Below are 21705 nucleotides of genomic sequence, written 5' to 3' on the forward strand. Positions count from 1 at the left end.
AGCCACACAATGATATCATGCACCATAAATGCATGCTTGGCCTCCATTGTGTCAACAATCAGTTACGTTCTCAAAGGAACAAATGTGAATATAATTCTAAATCTACACTGACTAATAAACAGGCCAGCTTTATTACCTGTTTCTACCTTGAATGGCAAGATTAAATTTAATTTAAAAGATACTGTAAAAGGAGAAGTCGTACAGGTAAGCGTAAAGTTATTATTTATTCATTGAAAATCTATTATTAACTTCTGGGATGGGGAGTGGAAGGGAAGGCCAAAAGAGGAGAGTGATTTACACGTAGATTTTTTTTTTTAAACTGACCAAATGAAAGTTAGTCATAAAGATAATTTTCTCATCAATAACTTTTGCAAGACTATGACGTATGTTACTGATTATTTGTGGATCTGCTTGCACAAGCAGAATATTTATGCAACAACATGTCAAGTAATGCTCTCTTGAAAATTAGGAGATCTCTGATTACACAGTTTAGTGTACAGTTAATATTGTAATGAGTCTCTTTTTTTCCCTTCCCTTTTAAAAACATGTATGTAAATGTTTTGTAAAGCTTTGAAAACTTCCAAGGGCAGAGTGTATCTAAAAAGGTGATGTAATTTTCTGAGTACCCTTTAATAGCATACACTAGCTATCATTAATGAGAGAGCCTGTGCTTGGATGCTTTCTCCAGCCTTCCTGTGTCTGTGTGTCATTCAGTGACGTAGTTGAGGCTGATCACTCTCACGGATACCGTATTTTAATTTGCTACCCCGTGAAACTACATCCAGTAATGCCTACATAATGTGAAGACTGGCTTCCTATACACATTCAAGATGGGGTGAGACTAGCAAGAAAAAAAAAAAAAACCACAACAAAAAACAAAACAGAAAGTATTTCTACAAGGGAGGGAATTGGGAAGGTTTTAAAGCTTCATACTGTTGTCAGATAAATTTAATGGCCACCAGGTGGGTTGGGACCTCTGAAGGGCAGAAGCCCAACACTCTTTCTTGCCTGGATCACGCTTAAGACAGAGGTGGGCAGCGTTGGATCTCCTATGCGCAAGGCCAATCAGGGGTCGTTTCCCATGGATCATGTGTTCTGGTCGGGGACAGAGCACAGATCCCAGTGTGCTTTTCAAGGTTTTAAAGTATTATTCAGTCTGGATGAATGACCACCCTATGCTTTGTCATCAGAGAATATTTATGACCGTCGAAGCAAGGCTGAGTTCCTGGAGACGGGATAACGCGTGGCTTTATGCTGCCAGACAGAGAGTTCCTTTCGGTGGTCACACCAATGTTTTTTCATACTCCCACGGACACCACAACTTTTTTGGATAAGGAAGAAGATGATGGAACACAGATGAGGGAAAGAAATGGCCTCAGAGAACTTGGATACGTGGGGGTATTTTTACCCTTTGGGGTTTTTTCTTCCTGAATTTCAATGAGTGACTTATTGGAAACTTCTTTGGGTTTGAAGTGTTTTGTTCTTGTTCCACACACAAAAAACTGTTTTGGGTTGTTTTGTTTGTCTTTGTTTATAATGCAGCTGAGATAGGGTGACTTGATATTTTTAAAATAGAAAACTGATGCCTTCTGAGGGAATGGGGGGAACAGAGGAGGACTTTACTAGCTGGAAACATGGGTCATGCCAAGGACAACTTGTTGCTGTGAAGGATGTGTTGGAGATGGGGGGAGGATTGTGTGGAAGCTGGTATGGAGGGAAGAGCAGTGCTGCTTCTCCTTGAGTGCCCAATCCACTGATCATTCTCCAAATGCTGGACCCCAAGGGTTCCTCCACCACAGTAGCATATCTCCTTTTATTTATTAACCTTTTTTCTCTCTTTCTTTCAAGGTAAATTCTAGATCAAACTGTTCCAACTCACGACATTAGCAACTATTAGGCACTGAATGTCAAACAGGTATCTTCTATTTCAATCACTGCTGTCCTGCTATCTCCTATCACTCCCTTAAAAAAAAAAAAAAACCATTAAAAAAAATCCTTTCTTATTTTTGAGGTAACAATGTTAAATAGGATTACAAATCTAATTTTGTGAATTGCTAAGCAGGAGAACCCTCACAGAAAATGTTCAGCATCTTGTCCCTTCTCATTTTAATTATTACTGGAGCCTATGAGGCACTGCCAGTTTAAGAGAATGCTGTTTTGGAGCCTGCTACACACTGGAGGCTGCCTGGCTCACCCAGGAGTAATAGCAAATTGTCAGAGAAATAAATTGTTAGTAAATTGTCAGACGTGTTGTGGAACAGGAGGATAATATGCCAATGACAGAGTGTCTTCCATGGATTACTGATCAAATTAACAGCATGAGTCTCCACACAAGACCTATTTGTTTGCACTTTATGCTTGATAGGAAGAGCGCAGTCCTGTTTTCTGTATCATGCATCTAAATTGATGAGTAAGCACAAGTAAGGTATTCTACTTTTTTAAAAATTATCACCCTTGGAATAACTTCATAGTTTGACATTAATATTTTCTCAACATTTCTATGTCTACAGGTATGAAGAATATTGCAAATGCTACAATAATGGAGGGCATAACTCAAATATTGACAAATTATCACTGTAAGGTAAGTCTCTTTGATAATCCTCTTTTCCTTATCTGCTGTCTCTTACCATTCCACAGCTTCCTCACTTTTCTATGGGAACTGGTCAAACTGGAGACAGGGACCAGAAATTAGTGGTAGTATTGAAATTAACTCCGTTGTTCTGAGATTTGTGAATCACAGGTTCCCACTGGTGCTGGTGGGGTTCAAATACAAATTCGGATAGGCTTTGCTAGCTCCCGCTGGTGGACTGAGAGAGAGAGACAAGGTGGCATTTGGTTTGCATGTCCATTGTCACCTAATTTTGATGTTGTTGTTCAGAAATAGTTAAGATTTCATATATTTCGAGAAGCTTAGCAAAGGTACACTTCACGCAGATTCACTTCAAACATCAGCAGATGCTGAGAGAGCCAGGAAATAATGTTGGACAGGGCAGTATTACAGTCATTCTTTCTACCACTTCCTTTCGAACTGATGTAAACAAATGCATGTTTTTATGTTCTTTCCCTTGGGAAAGGGAGAACACTGAACTCAAATGATCAATATGTGGTTTTTCCATGGTTACTCGGGAAACTCCATCCCGAAAATCTTTTTTAATCACAAGTTTTCTGGCATCCATTGACAGGATCCAGCTTTTCATTTTTGGTCTACTGTAAGTTATGGAATCTGGCTAACAAGAACAAATCTGGATGAACTGGTTTATGGAACAATAAACCCAGGTATGTGTGTTTGTTAAAATTAAGGAATTTTTAAAAGGGAAATAATCACAGTTTTTTAAGTGGTGGTTAATTTTAGATTTTATGTGCACTGTAGGATTCCATATTCCTTTATTACTCTACACAGACAGTTTTCATGTTTGTTTTAGTTTTTCCCCCCAGCACTTCTAGCACATTTGTGGAAGCTGGATTTGATGGCTTCCGAACCACCATGATTTCACTTAGCAAGAACCTGTAGCATTCCATGTGTGAATGTGAGGTGCAGCAAGCTGGTTTATGGTGATCAGTGCCAGGACATGATGGTATGCAACTCCTGGATAGTACTTCTGGTGTGTGCTTTGCAGCTCTAGACAAATCACATCAGGGAGGCTTCGAAGACACACGTCTGGTATTTATTTCCCGTTGACACGCAATAACATGAAGCGGTTAACAGCCCGTTGTATTTTTCTAAATCTCTCCCATACAGTCTTTCAGTTTCCATGTTCTCAGTTATCCCAAATAAAAGGCAAAAGCTTTGGGGTTTTCTTCCCTGGAATTTAAGTTCTGCAAATATCTATTTGCAGAAGTGACATTTACTGCATAGTCCCTCCAAGAGCATGGGCAGCTCGGTGCTGCAGCTGGAGCTGGCTGGATGAAGCTGCTGGGCACCAGGGTGAGTGTGGACCTCCCAGACCAGATAGGAAAGGGATTTCTGAACCACAAGTACCTTCAAGACACTAATGGACAGAGAAGACTCACATACCACGCTTAGGTCGGCAGCTACGCTGCCAGATTTGCAGGTTTAACAAATGGATTGTGAGGGAGATCGTGTTCAAGAGATTAGGAGGAGGTGGGAGGTCTGTGGGTTGGTGTTCATAGGCCTGGCGAGAGGTGGGCTGTCGGTGCTGGGTGGTGGAAGGAGCTCCTGGACCTCCATCCAGGTCTGAGGGGCGGTGAGGGCTTGTGAGGCCAAACGTGGGGGTTATCAGAGATAAGAGCTCATGTTTTCTAATGGTATTGAGAGCTCTTTTAACAGAACATGGTGAGGGCAAACAATATATACAGGTACGGAATAATAACACAAGTCGGAAGACACAATAGTCTTGTGGTTCAGACAGTGGATAGGAATCAGGAGTTCTTGGATCAGTTTTTGACTTTGCCACAGACTTCCTGTGTTACTTTCAGCCAGTCACTTAATCTCTGCATCCACCATCTGTGAAACAGCAAGGCTTGGAACAGTTTGTGTCTCTGAAAGCATGTATCTAATTTAGCTGTTATTATAGAAGTTAAATATTAAGGAACTGTTACATTATCATAGGATAAAACCATGCCACATCTATTTTCACTGTGAACTTTGTTCTTTTGCTATTATATTGTTTTTCAAGAAAAACAGTGTTTTCACTGTGTAAAAATAAGCAGAAATTCATGATACATGCTGTGAGAGCCATACTTGTAGATCTGATGTCTGACACTAAAATAAGAGATGTACATTAAATGCCACTGGAAAGATTCCAGAGCTGATTGTTCAATAAAATGAAGCACAGGTCTGGACATTGCAAGTAAACAAATAACATCAGACTCTGTAGAGATCAGTCTCCCAGAGCTGTTTGAAAAATTCAGTAGCTTGTGTCTAAATGTAGACACTCCTCATCCACTTGTCGACAGGCACACTGCTCTGAATTCTTTGTTCAAATTTCCATTAATATTCTGTGTCAGAGAAGGGAAATAACTTAGATAGATAAGATCAATTTTCAAACATGTTTCTTCAGGAAGGAACTAAAGAGCAATCCTGAAAACTACCTCCTGGAATGTAAAAATTCTGATCTTTGTGAAAATAAAGGAACTCCTGTGTGAGATTAAAAATGTCACTATGTTTGGAGGACAAGTGAGTTTGTTTGCCAAACGTGACTTATTTGCAAACTGTCTTTTAATGTGTGTAGTCAGTTTGTGAGGAGGTGCTTCCAGATTGTAGGAAGCACTGATAAATGTCAAAGCAATTTACATTATTCACGTTACGAAACACGGAAGCTTCCTGTGACGGCTGGCAATCTGTCTGTGTAGGGGAGATGATGATGGAGACTTTTGAAAAGTTCAGTATGGGTTTAATTCTATTTTTCAGTATTCGTTAATATTATGGGAAGTGGTAATTACCTAGTAGAAGACTGGAGCAGTATATCTACCCAGCAGAGCTGAAGGGACATCTGTAGCACAATTACATATACCTAAACTGGCAGGGAAGCAGGCAAAGTGTAGCCATGCATGGCCAAACCAGCGGTTCGACCAAGCTGAGTCTATTGGTGTCTTTGTTCTGAGTGATAAGAAAATTCACAGCATAAAGGCAGCTTCCAAGGGATGTGTCTTCCCTGGAAGGCACGTCTCTTCCCACCTCCCTCTCTCAGCCCTAACCTAGCAGTGCAAGCTAGAAATAGTGACCCACAGCCTTTTACAGAATTTCAAATATTTTACCTGTGTCTACATTGTCACATGCACTGATGTCCCATCCCTGAAGCATTCATATCACCATATTAAGTACCCCATCTCAGCTTGCTCTCTGGAATTTTTTGGTGTGAAATACTCTTTAGAAAAAGGCATCACCTTTTTTCTCCGTTGAGTATTTAATATGGTCCACAGACTATTTCAAACTGGTTATGAACAACTCCAGAACAACGTTTTTGGGAACTTTTGCTCTGAGATCTATAATGTAGGTCTCTTTCCAAAAACTCCAGAAAGCATGCCTAGAACCATGGAATCAGGGAGGTATTCAGTTGGAAAAATCATTCACCTTTAGTGGGAAAAAAAACCCAACGTATTTTTTGGATGGCCTTTTGTAATGCAGGGACTGTTACAAACCTCAAAACCAGAGAGCTCCTTCACTTCTGAAACGGCTGCAGATTTGCACAGTTGTGTTCTCGGATGGTTTGGCACAGCTTTAGCAACGCAGAGCCTTGCTCCAAGGCGACTTTGTATCCCTGCCTTGTCTGCTGGGACAGATGTGTTTGGTGATGTCTTGAACCTGCCATGAATTACTTGTGTGCCTTGCTGCAGTAGTATCTTCCACAACATCTGTTACTTCTGCTAATAGAGGTTATATTTTATATCACTGGAGTTGAATCATAGCAAATCTGGGCACTGCTGGTATCATTCTGTGCAAGCTTGAGTCTCCAGAGTCTAAAACACTTGGGATTTCTTTCTTTCTTTCTCTTTCTTTCTTTCTTTCTTTCTTTCTTTCTTTCTTTCTTTCTTTCTTTCTTAATATCAGGAAGAAAACACTGTTAAAAAGGAGCCATAGTTTGAAGCTAATTAAATTAAAAACTTCAGATGGAGGTCTGCTATACCTCAGGTCTCCACTTGGAATTGCACAGTGGGAGCCTTTTAGCCACCCAGAGCTCTGTAACCGTAGACGAGGGGCACAGAGGTCCCCCCCGCAGGAATCCCATTGCTTGATTTGCACAGTTACCTTCCAAAGAAGTAGTAGAGGTCAGGGCTTGGAAGGGCCGACCAGGCTTTATACGGTAGTAGTATAATACACTTTGCAAAAACATGTTATAATGGACCATGTATGATCTAATAGGTCCTTTCTACCTGTTTTCTCTGATGTATGTGCTGAACCTTAAATACCATATGACACTAAATCCATGCTATAAGGCAAAAGGCTTCATTTCACGTTATTCATTCAAAGATCAAACAAATTCTGTGCCTGATAGTGTCTCTGACAGTGGAAGGCAACAGAATATTTTAATTAAAAAGCTAAAGCAAAGCACTAATAATACATGTTATCTCACCAAAACCACAGTCGTCTCCCCTGCAGCTACAGGATTTGCCAAAAAAATGAAAAGCCATAGAATAATGGATTAAAGATGCTTTCCAGCCTGAAAGCTTTAGACAATACAGTACCAAAATATGATTGTCAATAGGAATATTGTGAGGAGCATCATCATTTAGAAACCTAGTCCACAGGCATCAGATTAATCTTTTTTTTTTCATTTTCTCTTTTTTTTTTTTTTATCATTGCAGGCTGGCAGTACTTCTCTCCAGATGTACCATTTGGCACATTAAGCAATTCTTTTCTTAGAAGGGGAACCTATGGTTTTGCCATGTAATGCAAAACACCAATGGAATCACTACATAAGCAAAATGCCAGTAATGGTATAGTGGTCCAGCCACAAACATTGGTATGTTAATTTTGTTTTATTTTTCCCAGTGTGTCATCTGTAGTACTGTATTTTGTATCAGGACTATGGCTGGGACGTTTAGTATCAGATTTTAAAGTGCGTTTTCAGTGAGAGATTTAAGCTAGGAAACTAATGGTTTTGATGCTTTTTTTTTTAAAAAAAAAAAGGCAAACAAAAAAACCCCTGTACTTAATATGGATCTAACTATCATTTTAGCCTGATTTTAGAGACTAGGCCAAATTTTCCCCTCAATTATAGCTGTTCAACCTTTCAGCTGCATGCATGCACTTTTGATAATGGTATCCAAATACATTGGAAAGCAAGTAGTTTACGCTAAGGCTGTGGCTTATATTTGCCATTGCTTTCTAAGACTAACTATGCCTTCAAATAAAATTTTGATTTATTTGTAAGAAAGAAGATGAAAATAATTATAGCATATTCAGTTTGTGTGTGGAAGGCAGTGATTGGCCTCTCAGTTCTCTGTGCTATCTTAGTTCTCTAATGGATCATCATATTGTTCAGTTTTTGCAAAAGCAGCAGTAGTAGCTCTTATGTTGTATCTGCTGTATTTCAGCTTCCTTTCTGAATTTGTTCTATGCTGTTGTTGTTTTACAGAAAGGAAAAAGTTGCAAAAAAATAAATGTTTCCAGTTCTTTTGTTTTTATGGCAGCAGAAAAAGTGGGGAGGGATTACATAGTGAAAGGTTTTATCTATCATCCCTCTGTGTTTGCATGTAGAAGCAGAACATGAGTTGTTCCTTTTTTTATTTGGCTTGTCTAGATGAGGATGGAATTTAGCCTACAATTTCTTCTGTAGACCTTGTTGAGGGCCATCCAAGATGAGGGCTTGTTTGTATTAATTGCCATTCATATGTTCTGCAAGGCAGTCCTTGGCCAGGTGTGCTTCAGTCTAAAAAGTAGGAGAAAAGTTTGGGGAAGGAGGGCAAGGCAGGGTAGGCACCCAAGGATGGTGATTTGCACAGATCCGTGAAGCACATCAGCAGGAGTACGATCTGGTTTTTCCTAATACTTGGGATTGCTGGAAGCTGAGAAGAAATGTCTCAAGGAGGATTGTTTTATTCTTGCTCTGTTTCTCATACACCTACCCTAGGCATCTGCTGCTGGACACCACCAGAGGCAGGCTATTGGGTTAGCCAGTTGTTTGGTTTAACCTGGCATGCTCTTATATAGTAGTTTCCTAAGCTGGGATCTGTCTTCTCACTCATCTTACGTCAAATAAGCACAGAGCGTATTCTCTTTTTCTACTGCCTTTGCCCTGCTGTAATACTTCTGATGCCGTCGGTCTTGTTTCTGGTTTATGTGTCATAAGAGAATCGCGGCCATACTCTCTCATCAGCTAGCCACAACACAGGGCATACGATAGGCTGAATTCCGAGGAGTGAGTGCGTGCCCTGCGCTCCCATGGCAATCCCGCTTCTTGCTGCGTTAGACCAGTCCTGGGTGCACGTGGGGTCCTGAATTCCCCAGCTTCTTCTGGTAAGGATGTTCAGGCTGGGCAATGGGAAGCATTCTCCGGATGATCATTTAGAGACTCAGGATGGTGAGAAATGCTTATTCATCTTGCACAAATGGTGACAGCATTGCTGTAATTTTCTTGTCTTGCAAGCAAAGGACAGCAAAGGAGCCAAGGACATTCCTCACTTCTCTCTGCCACTATACACTGACTTTAGGTGTATTACCGAGAGTTTCTCCCCATTTTTGAAAAATCTCTGCACTTTACACGAAACACTTTCAGTTCCCTATATGAGGAGAGGACAGCACTTCCCTTAGGACCACAGCCACAAACTGCAGGACAACTACCTTCCTCCTAGCCTTGGGGCCGAGGAAGAAAAAGGATGTTGGCTGCACAAATAACAGATTCTTCCTTGGCAGGGCTGCTCTTTGCACTGGGGGAAAGGTTGTCACCTTGGGGAGAGAGCTGCAACATGCTGCCCAGCCTGACTCCTGGCTTGGGTTCCCTAGTAGTTTTCTGTTTGTTATAACAAATATCCTGTAATTCAAGCTCTCCATAGGTGGGGTCAGACTCTGCTCAGCAGAGTTTCGGCAGATAGCAGGTTTCTTTCTATTTAATATGACAGGTGTTTAGTTTTTAACTGGCTCCTGCCATTCACCATAAATCTCACCTTTCCTCCTCCCAAGTTAAATATGTCAGTTCTGGCTTTTGCCCGTCCGCACAGTCTGAAAATGACAGCTTGTGATTACCCACACATGCAAAGTGGTGGAAGATCAACAGTAAAAAAAAGGGGGGATTTCCATCCAAGTTTCTGCTTAAATTAGGTTGTGTGGCCTTTCCAGTTTGATTAACTATGTAATTAATAATGACCAGGTGTGGCAGGGTAGGCACTTTATTCTGGCTTTTTTTTTCTGTCCCATGAATGCTGGGAAAGAATGCAAGGAAGGCACTTAGTTGTGAGAACACTTTCCCTCTCCTCTTGGTTCAATTCCTAAAATCTGGTCATGTTTTAAACCCCCAGGAAGAGGAACAAGCAAAATTTCATTATTCCTCTTCGGGTCTGTAAATGCTAGGGGATTTCTGAAAGGAAGCTAATCCTTACTCCTGGTCAGCTGCAGGAGTGAAAAGGACAGTGCTAATGCCATGCCCTGTTTTGCTTTTTCTATTTTCTTTTTTTCTTTTCTCTTTGAAGCAAATGACCCAGGGCAAAACATGGTTGTGAAGGTTTACAGCTGCCCTTGGAGTTAAGGTGGAGAGAGTCACCACCATGTTGCTGTCAGCTCTGCCATGCTGATAGACCATGGAGGGGAAACGGGAGGCGTATTCAAGGTAAACTCCTTTTTTAAAAGTTACTAGCTAAAGGTTTCAAATCATATTTAGGCTTTTCTGCAACATAAATAGGAGTGAGAAAGTGATCCCCTCCCAGCTGTAGGGTGCCTGGGGTGTCTTTTAGGTTAGTAGTTATTTTGTATGCTATTTACAGTAGGGTGGGGGGGATTTGAGGGTAGACTGTGAGATTACTGTGGGACTGTTTCTTCTTTGAGGCACTGCTTTACTCACCAGTATGCTCTGAGTGAGAGGGCATCCGTGAAAGAAATGTTGATGGGTCTATCAACCTGTGTAAGGCTTTTCCCTGTGGCACACCATCTACTCTCCATGTTTGCTATATTTTCATGAGACTTAAGTAACTGAACTTATATATATCTCCGTTCCATTCCATTTTAAAGTACTTTTCAGTTAGAGGTGGCTTTTCATGCCTGGCTGTCATCCAAATTGCATGTTGAAGGCATTTCTGAGGAAGCTTTTAAAGTGTTAATAAAGTGCTGCCTGCTAAAATAAAGCCAGATTGGTTCAACATTAATGCTAAAGAGTATGTAAATAGTAAAGGCTGAAATGTCAAAACCAAATAAAGATAATTAAAAAATATCACCATGTGCTCAAGGTATGTTGGTGACGTTTCATGAGCTATTTTAGTGAAGACTATTAAAAATGATGCATTGCCATATGCTGAATATGTCGAGCTTCCCTTCTACTGCTGCTCTTCAGTAAGTCAGAGGATTCTTCTAGAGTCATACAAAATCACATATTATGTTACTTTCCTTCAAAATCTTCCTTGAGCCTTTGCTTTGCGAGAATGCCTACAAAAAAAAGTTTTGTCTACAGCTTGTTGCAGGTACTTTCACGAGGCTGTTCTCCTCCTTTGTCCCTGTGCATCTTCTGTCCTTTACCTGGCTTCTCTCTTGACCTCTTTAATTGGAAGTTCTCTGATGCAAGAACCAAATTTATGTTCTGTGTGCATACAGCACCTAGATCCTTGTTGATAATTAATACTCACTCTCCATACATCCAACAGCATATGGTGCTTCCCAAGGAGAATGAGTCCTTTCCTTAAGAGGAGAGCTAGGTTAGTCTTTCATAAGGTTAGTCTTCTAGGTTAGTCATTTATTTTGTATGTTATTTACAGCTTTGGCACAAAAGCAGTGGTCCCTTTACATGAGGTTTCACCTAGAAGAAGAGATGGCAAGCTCGTTGATAGGACACACGCTGCAGGCTTTCCCCTTTACCTCTGCCCCACACTCTTCCACAGCATACGCTGCTTTTGTCCAAAAACCTTGGGGCTGTGGGCGCAATGTGCAAAATGGGGTTGTCAGTGCTTTGTCCTCCTGAGTTCTTCAGGATTATAACAGGCAATTTCATGGAGATTTAGCAGGGGGATCAAGAGGAGAATTATTCTGATGCTGATTCCTGACCCGCTGAGATCCAGTGGATACATTTTCATTTGGTTTACATGATTCACTGGCAAATATTATGCTAGAATGTTGTTGCCTTCCAGATGAAGGAGACCTTTAAAGGCTTTTCATGTATTAGCAAAGAAACTGGGTTCCAATAACAGCAAGATGACCTTTACCACTTTTTAAAGTTGCCTTGAAGAGCATGTAAAATTAAATTTTACATCTGCTTTAATATTCTTTCATACTACTAGGCTCCACTTCAATATCAAAAGCAACTATTGAGTGAGGTTGGATTCGATGTAAAGAATAGCATTATGTCATCAGAAAGGAAGGTGCTGCTTAACCACTAAAATCTTTTTAAAATATTTTTCTGAGTAGATTTGTTACTAATTATACTATATAAATTTAAGAGTGGAAATTTGGTTTCTCCATGATCATAACTCGCATGTCTAATATTTTGCATTGAGCTTTGGAGTGTAGCCGAAGTGCAACTCTCCCTGGAAATTTCTTTTTAATGTAATCCCATTTTCTAGTTAAACATTTCAAATGAAATATATTGAGCAAGAAAAAGAGGACTACTTTGTTTGGAGTACTCTATAGGCAGAAGATTGCCTGAGGACTTCCTTATTGAATGTACCTTATCTTACTGTGTATCCAGTAACAGATGGAGTTGGAGTGTAAGGTACCTCAATCTCTGTTTGGTTTTATTTTTTTTATTTTTTTTTTCTCTCTTCATTCCCAACTACATGGATTAGAGCTATTAAGATGTTGGTCTAAGTCACAAGAGTTTTGGAGACCGGAAATACTTGATTTCAGTAGTTGAATTTAAAGTTATCTGAAGGTAAATATCTCTTATCTAGACGGCGTGTAAATTGTGTATTCATCTGATTTCCTTTCCTTACTGGGTATCGTTTTCTCTTGGTGAGTGGTTCATTTGGCTTCCTAAGCAGAACTAGACAAACTCCCAAATCACTTCATGCTTTCAGTGAGCTGTGTCACCTTTCTCTTTTTTATTTTCTTTAATCATTCTTTTCATGCTTCTGGAATGATCTGCAGTATTGCAAAAGTTTTACTATCATCCGTGTGCTTGTCTCAAACTTCATACCTTAAAATTGCTGTGTTTGATATTCAGCTACCACCTCTCTAATAACACACGCTTCAGCATTTGTGATTTCTAACGTGACTGCAAACATTGCCTTTCTAATGATACCTTGTGTTGGATTAAAGGATGCAAACACTGGAATTGTGAATGCTAGAGATACGTACCCTTACCAGTCTGGGCAGCTGAAACCTACCGCTGTAAATTCTTATTCAAGTTTCCCAAAGATAATACCTTGACCAAATCCTTTGTTAAATGACTGTTGTCTATTGCTAAATAGTTTGTGTAGATCCTAAAGCTGACTAAATTCCAACAATAGTCCAAGTTTTCAAAAAGGGTATAGTTCTTGTATGGGCATTTTTACAAGTACCGTGTGTGCATACACATGCATATTTCTTCTAATAGCAAGTAATTATCGGTAATGTCAGTAGTATATTAGTTAACCCAGTGCTTTCCAGAGGACATTTCTACTTTGAAAAGTCATTCTGAAAAAATTTCACCTTTCCTCCATACCATTATCACTTAATAACATACCATTATCGCTCCATAACACACCATTATCAGCAAATACCCGATAACATATCCCTGTACGCTTGCTGTTGTGAAAGAAATTAATATTTACTACTTTATTGCTGCAAGCATTGCCAAAGTGTGCAGCTATCTCTAGTTTTGGAATAAGTTTTGGCATTGTTAACTATTTTGCTACTGTGGTTGCAAATGCTGCCTTTAATTTACCCTTTTTCTACCTTACTGGAAACAGGGAGTTGTCCACATTGAGTTGAGGGCAGAGTTTGGCTCCGGGAATCTCTGTTACTGGTGGTGCTATGTAGGCCAAATGAAAACCAGCTTGACTTCAGTGAAGTCCAGGCTAACTTTCCTCAGCTTGGCAACCATAAGTACCATGCTGCTCAGTAGATTGGTATGAGGAAGGACTGATGCACTAATGTTGCTAGGTTGACTGTATACTTTATGGTCATACAATTAAAACTGTGGGGGGAAAAAAAGAAGATTCTCCCAGCAGCACTAACTAGATCTCTTTGCAATCCCTACCCATTCCCGGCATGTGCAAAGCTGCCAGTTCTGCATTTAAAGGGTAAGGGGCATCGTAAGTACTGCATGGAGACACTTGTTTTCATCACACTTCTTGATACCCTTTCAGAACTATGAAATTAAGAGGTTGATGTGCCCTCCTTTGAAATCCCAGATGAAGGTTGGAGGTAGGAGGTGGAAGTTCGGTACCACCCACATACATCTCAAATAATTTCAAAGCAGCAGGAATTTGGAGGGACTGTGGCAGCAAAGAACGTAAGAGTAGTCTCAAAATCACATGAAGCTACAACTGCTTTCAAGATCTGTCTTAAAACGCTGACTACACAGATGTATTAATTTGCCTGGTGATGGACTTTGAAAAGCCTCATTTTCAATGGCAGTCATATGGAAAAAATGGAGTCAATACTCCAGTTCTGTGGCCTTTTGTACTATTATTTCTACATGATGTAAGGGACAGTCTCCACTGCTGCGTGGCCTTCCAGAATAGGAAGATTGATACACTTCCAGTTTAGGCTGAGACAGAGATTCACTTTTTGGTGGCATTTGTGCAGTCTCCCGTGCCAAAGTTGTGCAGCTGCTTTGTATTTCATCTGGGGAGTAGCATTTCCTTCAAACCAGTCTTCAGGAATCTGGTCTGTAACTTGGAGGGGGGGGGTGGGGGGAGGGTATCCTCAATTTCATTAAAATCATATCCAGGACTTTTGTGGAGGAAAAGACTTGGAGAAAGGGAAGAAGCCAGCATGCTATTAATGAAAATATTGGATTCCTTGCAGAACGCCACTTTCTTCGCAAGGCAAACACCAAAAAGAGGAAGAAGCGATTCTTGGGTTTCTGATTTCTGTGGCCCTTTGAGCTGATTTGCAGCCGTGAGAAAGGTGCCAATATCTTTGTATTGTTTGGCAGGGAAAAGATTACCTTGTAACTCATCTTGTCTGGCTATGGCCTGGCACTGGATCATGACCAGGTTGATGGCAGCCTGACAGTTTTAAAAGAGTATGTTGGCATTTTATGAAAAGGGAAGTTATTACACTTGAAAGGAAGTAAAAACAAAAACAGAAAACCTATGCCTGTCAGTTTTATGGCAGAGAGGCAGTAAAAATTCTGGCACGTTACTTCAGCCAATCCCTGCAACAAATTAGTGAACTAAATTAATTACAAAATCAAAGATGAATTTACATAAGCATTTGTGTTTTAATTACCCTGCTCCTACAGTGTGTCAGACACTCAAAAGAGTCAACGCCATGCCCCTTACAGTTAAAATTAGTTTACAGACTAAATTTAGATGTGTGGCAGCAAGAAGGGAGCATGGAAAGAAAAGAAGAGCATGGGAAGGGATGGGACCTCCTGGGTCACTGGCTCCAGTTCCTCCCAGTCTCAGGAAACCACATTGTGTTACCCTCTTTCAGACTGTGTTACGATCTTCTGACATACAAAAGATGGGGGGTTAAATTTACAGATTTGTCCCAGTCCAGTATAGTTTTCCTCTGTCTTCATTAGCCATTGGATTGGACCCACGCTGAGGCTTATCGCAAGTTCCCGTTGGTGGCTGTGTTTTACAACGAGGAGATGTGCCAGGGAGCTGGGGACTGTGGATGGCAAAGGCAGCAACATTAGTGAGCAGAGCATGAAGAATGAGGAGGATCCAGGGTAGCTCTTCCAGGAGCCAGGAGGAGCATGAAGTTGGAAAATAAGGTTTCCAAATGTTATTTCTCTTTCTGTTCCCAACCTGCTGTCAGAGGAGTAAAAGCAGACCACTTCCCCCAGGTATGCCTACCCTGCAGTGCAGCCTAGGCTGAGCCAAGGAGGCTTGGGTGCTGGGCACAGGGTGAACTGCGCCCAGCTGGGTTGTTTTCCATTCCCACGCTAGCTTGAGTATCCCCCTTTGTGCGCTACGCCGTCCTTGGACACCCTTTCTCATGCCATCCTTCCAAACCCTTCGGCGAGTATTTTCACCTTCACGATCGTGTGGGAGTTCAGTATACGAATAAGGCATACAAAGAAGGGTTCCTTGGTGAGTGCCAAGGCCTCAAAAGCGGTTGTGAATTATTTTGCTTTGTCAGTCAGAACTGTAAACTGCAACCGTATGGCTTTAGCTCCGGAGAGGGCTGAGTGGAGTTCCTAGCATTATAGCGTGTTTTTACTCAGGCGACGTAGCCAAAGCAAACGATGAAACCAGACTTCTTCTTGTGGTCAGAAAGAAACAAACAATTTGTTTTGATTGAAGGCTCGGTGCTGTGGAGAGGCCTAGAGTTATGAGCAGCTGCATAGGAAGCACAATGATACGAGCTGGTGGTTGCCAATACGAGTTACATCCATCGCAACTGAACCTACGGTGCGATGAGCAGCTGGAGTGCTGAGAGCAAGGCTTGCAGCTGAGGGAGCGAGCTCTGTCACTTCTGGCAAGAAGGAGGACCTGGCTGAAGTGAGCTGCTTTTCTTAATGCCAATCAAGATTTTTGAATATTGAATGTAATTGCCCGAGTAGATGCATATAATCTTCAGACTGGTGGTAATTTTCTACAAGAGTTACGTTTCCTGTTTTGGGAAGGAACAGCACGATGGCAAGTACATTGGGTCAGTCACACATGCTATTGCACCTTCCTGTGGCCAGAGAATCAGTATCGTCTGTGCCTCCATCCCTGCAGTGCCTGCATCCTCGGGATAACGCGGCCTTGTGCTGTCTGAGGCTGGCAGCTTCTTATTCTTTTTTCTTCTTCTGTGGGACAGGACTTTGTGCCTGAAGCTGCAGCTCAAAGCAGTCATTGCCCCACCTCAGTTTGGCCCAAATGGCACTGGTGTCTCCTGTTCAGCTAAAACTATGGAAGACGCAGCATACATATGCATTTAAGAACAACTTTGGCTCAATTTAGAATATTTAGGTAAGCAGAGGTGAAGGAGTTCCTCCCTTTGTGTTTCACTTCCAGTTGCTTTCCACTCTCCTGTAACATGCTATTGGACCAAAGTGGGAACGTTTTTCAACCTCTGTGATCTCACTTTTTGCAAAGTTTTTCATGATAATATAAACTGCAGCGAGATGGGCAAACACAGCTAGTTTGGCATCCAACATTGGGAATGCACTTCAGCGTGCCTTTTAATGGTGTAGTTCTCCTTTTATTTGTTTATCTTTATTTCCTTTGGCATATGAGCTTGAAATCAAAATGCTCTTGCAGTAGATTTCTATTGTACTTGGCGAGGGCATGCTGAGCGTACAAGTTCCTTAATGGTATAGGTGGAACCTGAAGCACATCAAGTGAATACTCTTTATTTATGGCATGTGTGCAGAAGACAGAGCTATGATTTTAACCCTTTCTATTGCAAAATTCGCTGTGAGTTTCCCCCAGAAATATTTGTGAGCTCAGAACGTGTAGGTGTGCTCCTGTACATTGGCAATATGCTGTGGAAAGGACACCATTGCTCCTCTCCGAATGTACCTTTGAGACTGGACTTTGTTGGTTTTATGCTGTCATCTACTCTGAATCCTGTCACATTTAGAAATCATCTCTGTTGTTATTTGTTTTGAGGATGGATTTCATCTAAAGCTTTGTTCAGGTGATTCGAACTTCCTAATTTATCTATGGTTTCATTTTGCAGGATTTACCAAATGTGAGTATGTTTTATTTAGACAACTAGTCCGTTGTGTTTGGTATTGAACTCAATGTAGGAAGCATGTTTGGGGTATGCTCTGGTTCCTTAAGAGATTTTAGGCCTAAGGACTCCTCCTAGGTTGTAATTCCCAAACAGGTGTTTGCATGAGGTGAGAATAAACACTCCCTTTTCTGATGAGAAGGTTGCAATCCTGTGCAAGCATAGTGGAAAAACTTTAGGTACTTAAATATTTTAATTTTTTTTTACTGACAAATGCTTTGCCTAGGCAGTGTGTTTGTGAAAGATGTGCTCAGATCTTGAGAGTCCAAATTTCACCTCAAGAACATTAGATGCTTATCTTCAGACTTTGCCTTTTATCACAGGGTTGGTGGGGAAGGAGGGGAGTATCTGGTCTTTAATGTCTCTGTGCCCAATTCCTGTTTCACGGATGTGAAATTAATAACAGTTCTTAACCTTTCAGGGGTATTGTTAAGATAAATATTTGAGCAAACAAATAGCATGGTAATATAGAGGTCATATACTTGCTGAAATACGGTGAACACCCAAGCTTCTATCTGTCAAAATTTCTAGTCGTAGAGTTGTAGTAGCTTGAAAGCATAGGTGAGTAGAAGAAATAGAGCTGCCATTTAAAAATGAGATTTGTATAAAACTGTGTTGAAATTGCTTCCTAGAAATTTCTGTGGAGCTTGTTGTTAAAGAAATAATGTTATAAAAAGTGCTAATTTTTGCTTTGAAGCCCTTCCTAAGAACTAAACCGCAAATAACTGAAGTTTAGAGTCTGAATTTACTTGCAGAGCTCTACCATCTACCAATTATCTGTGTGTAAGTCAGCTGTTTGTCTGTCCCTGTAAATCTGCGTGATGAAATATGGCTGAGAATGGCAAGGGCCATGTACTGGGATGGGAATTGCCTCACGGGCCGCCTTGCTGCTCCAGAATACCATCAAGCTGTTCAAATAAAGATGAGCTGGGACAATGCAACAGCTGGCTGAGATGAGCATGGGAAAGAAAAATATGGTGACAGGAGATGCAGAAGCGATTCGGTGTGTTGGCATTCCTTTCTTTTCAGTGCAAGGACACGTGAAAGGGCTTGTCACCAACAGAAAGACCCTCTCACGTTCTATTGTGGTGAAACCTTCAGCCCCCAAATAATACCACAAGTTGTGTGTTTCCAGATGTAATTGGCATACGCACATTCTCACACCGCGGGAATTTGACTTCATCTTCTCACCCCACAGCCTCGGCAACTTGGAGATCTGCTGGTTCACTCTGGCAGAGGGTTGGGGGTTTGCCAATTTTATGTTGTCAAATGTGCGTTTCTGGTATGTTGCTTTTCCTTTTAGCATTAAATTTTATGCAGGCCGAGATCCTTCTTTTGTGATTGATTAACTGAAACTCATTGATAAATCTTTAAAATGAGAAGGTTTTCTAATTTCCATAGATTGACTGCACTATGGGATTAGGAGACTCACTTTGCACCTCTAAGTGTCTGAGCTCAAACTTTTAGTTTAGTGTAAGCAAAGCTAATTCCAGGGAAAAAGTGGAACAAAGGAAGAAAATAATAGTATTTCTAAGGGGAAAAAATGTAATATACAATAGGGGTTTTTATCCATCTCTATTTAACATGAAAGCCTGTGTTGATTAGGGGCTTTGTGAAAAGTTGATTTTCCAGTTCAGCAAAACTTTTAGAAAAAACACTTGCTTCAGGTCAACTGCAGCTAGTTTCCCTCCCTCTCGCTCATTAAAATGAAAAGCAAGTGTTCCCACTTCATTCAGCCTTGAATGACCCGTTTGATCTAAAGCAGAGTTTCTCCCAGAGCTGGGTCCTGGTCACCGGACTAGGGAGGATTCTTAAGTTCTGTGGTTGTGATGGCTCTTTAGGTCACACATAATTAGGCGCCAAAACAAGGAACAACGCAATCCAGGGTCCCACCCCTAGATGGATGTCTAACCGCTAGGATGGTCTTATGGGATAAGTTTTCATCAGCCTCTCCTGAGGAGCAGCTTCACTTTATATCAGATACCTGTTGAGCCAGAGAGTGAGATAGGATGTCGATCTGCAATTGATGGAAAGGGAAGGTCAAGAAAACAAATCCTCCACCAATTATATAAAGCAGAACATTGCCAAGTAATATTAAGATGCTCTCTTAGAACATAGAGCACCATTAGCACCAGAATGGGTAGAAAGGCTCGCTAGATTAGATTCACTGTTTGTGGAATAACTTTTCCAGATGGCCGTGAATTGACTGTTTAATCACAATGTTAAGGAGGGTTTATTTTTTCAGTAATAATTTTGGTTAATTTTATTACAACTTGTTTCACTTTTCAGTATAGTGCTCTTCAGTGCCAGTAGAGTGGCTTCAAAAATAGAAGGGAGAAGGGGCAGTGTGTTAAGGAGTGTGTCCAACTTATGAGTGGTGTCATGGAGTCTCAGAGCTTACAGAGCAGGCAAGGCAACATTTTCATGGTCTTTTTTTTTTAAAAACCTTGCCTCCTTCAAGTTTGCAAAAGAGAGCTCTGATTGGTGCTGAGGTGGTCTTGTCACATCCAGATCCTTTGCTCTAGATGCTTTGGGCGTGATCACATGGGTTTGATATTGTGCCCAAGAAGGTATGAGATCATACCCTGATCTCATACCATCTGTTTAACAGATGGATTTGTATGGTAAGGCTAATGGTTAAAAACCTGGCTCCACTTAGGTCAGTGGTATCAAGATTGTTACCCATGATTGGAGGGGGAGGAGGAAAAAAAAAGTGTCCAAAGATAGGTTTCCCAAATCACTGCTGGGAAAGCCTGTAGGCTTCAGAGCCTCGCTTATTTGCTGTTCTGTCATTTGGCTGATAGTTATTTGTGCTCAGCCCTTGGGCAGGGTATTTGATCTTTATGTCTAAATCTGTATGTTTGTTGGTGCAGACTGTTAAGATACATAGCAGTTGAAAGATATGGAGGAAGTACAGCTCTTATTTCTTATGAAACTGTGAATATTATTAACTCAGCTGGTATTGATCAGAATCCTGTTTGTACATATCTGTTCTGTAATGCATCTAGCACAAGTATCAATCAAATTTATCGATAAGTTTAGATGTTCTGTTTGCTGCACCAGACCAAATGGTTAGGTTGTTTTCTTGTGGGCTGAATTTGCCTGTTTTCTTTTCTCCTCTTTAAACTCCCAACAACACATAAATCATCCCTGGATTTCTTTAACCCACAGAATACGATTGTTCTACCCTCACTGAAATGTTAAAAGTAGTTTGTGGACTGGAACATGGCTGGGTGGGGCACTATTCATTTTCCAGCCTAAAATCCGGCAATGGCTTCTAAAATACAGTCCTCGATAGATTAAATCCAGCTGTCGCACAGGTGCACTGAGGCTGTGCAGCAAGGAAGTTTACCCGCTTATAAACTTCTGCCTATGTGCGTCATTAAACCAAGATATTTTTGGTTCTCAAATATATACTTTTTGTTTTTTTGATTAGGCAAGGCAAGTGGTCTTCATTAAAGCCACAGACAGCAGAAGGGTTTCATCTAAATTCATCTCTGTAATTGCAGAAAGACAAACCCAAGTATCATAAGGCTTCGATTCCTCCCCGTCCTGCTCGTTCAGCTGTTCTTATCATCGGGTGTGAAGCCCACAAAATCTTAAATGTTTGTCTAATTTGACATGTTAACATCCAGTCTGCACTGAAGCGGCTTCTGTGGAGTTACATTTAATACATTTTTGCCATTGACTCTGAAAGAGCCATGATGTCACATTAGGAAATGGCCTAGGGAGTCGATTTAGCAGAAAAGTTGTTTAGAAGAAGTCGGACGAAGTATTTATCTGAGTGATTTTATGTGCGGATCCAGACTTCTCTTGTGTCTCAAGTATTCTGTTGGGCAAACAATGTGTACAATAAACAGAATTGCTTTATAGCCAGGAAATGCTGGCTACAGTGCATAACTTACCCATGTTCACGGCACCTGTGACTGGAGTGCTTTTGTTAACTGTCACCTGTAACGTGAATTTTTCCAAAGCTGCAGACATGTCATGTCCTCCTCTGTAACGTAATTATTGAAACACACACAGACCTATCTTCATGCACCTTGGAACACAATATTACCGAATCATTCCAGGAGACGCTTTCTGAAGCTAAACTGATCATCAGCACTGAGGTTTCTCTCTACCCTGTCCCACGTCCTGTGACATTACCTCCTACCTTTCTGAGCAGCGAAAGAGAGGACTGCTCGGGAAACCCAGGTAAGTCGCAATCCCAGTTCTTCTTACTGACTCTAGCTGGAGGAGTGGCTGATAAGCAGGGGGAAGGAAAAGCCAGTTAGATCCTT

The sequence above is a fragment of the Grus americana genome, chromosome 1, assembly GCF_028858705.1.
Source record: "Grus americana isolate bGruAme1 chromosome 1, bGruAme1.mat, whole genome shotgun sequence".
Classification (NCBI taxonomy): domain Eukaryota; kingdom Metazoa; phylum Chordata; class Aves; order Gruiformes; family Gruidae; genus Grus; species Grus americana.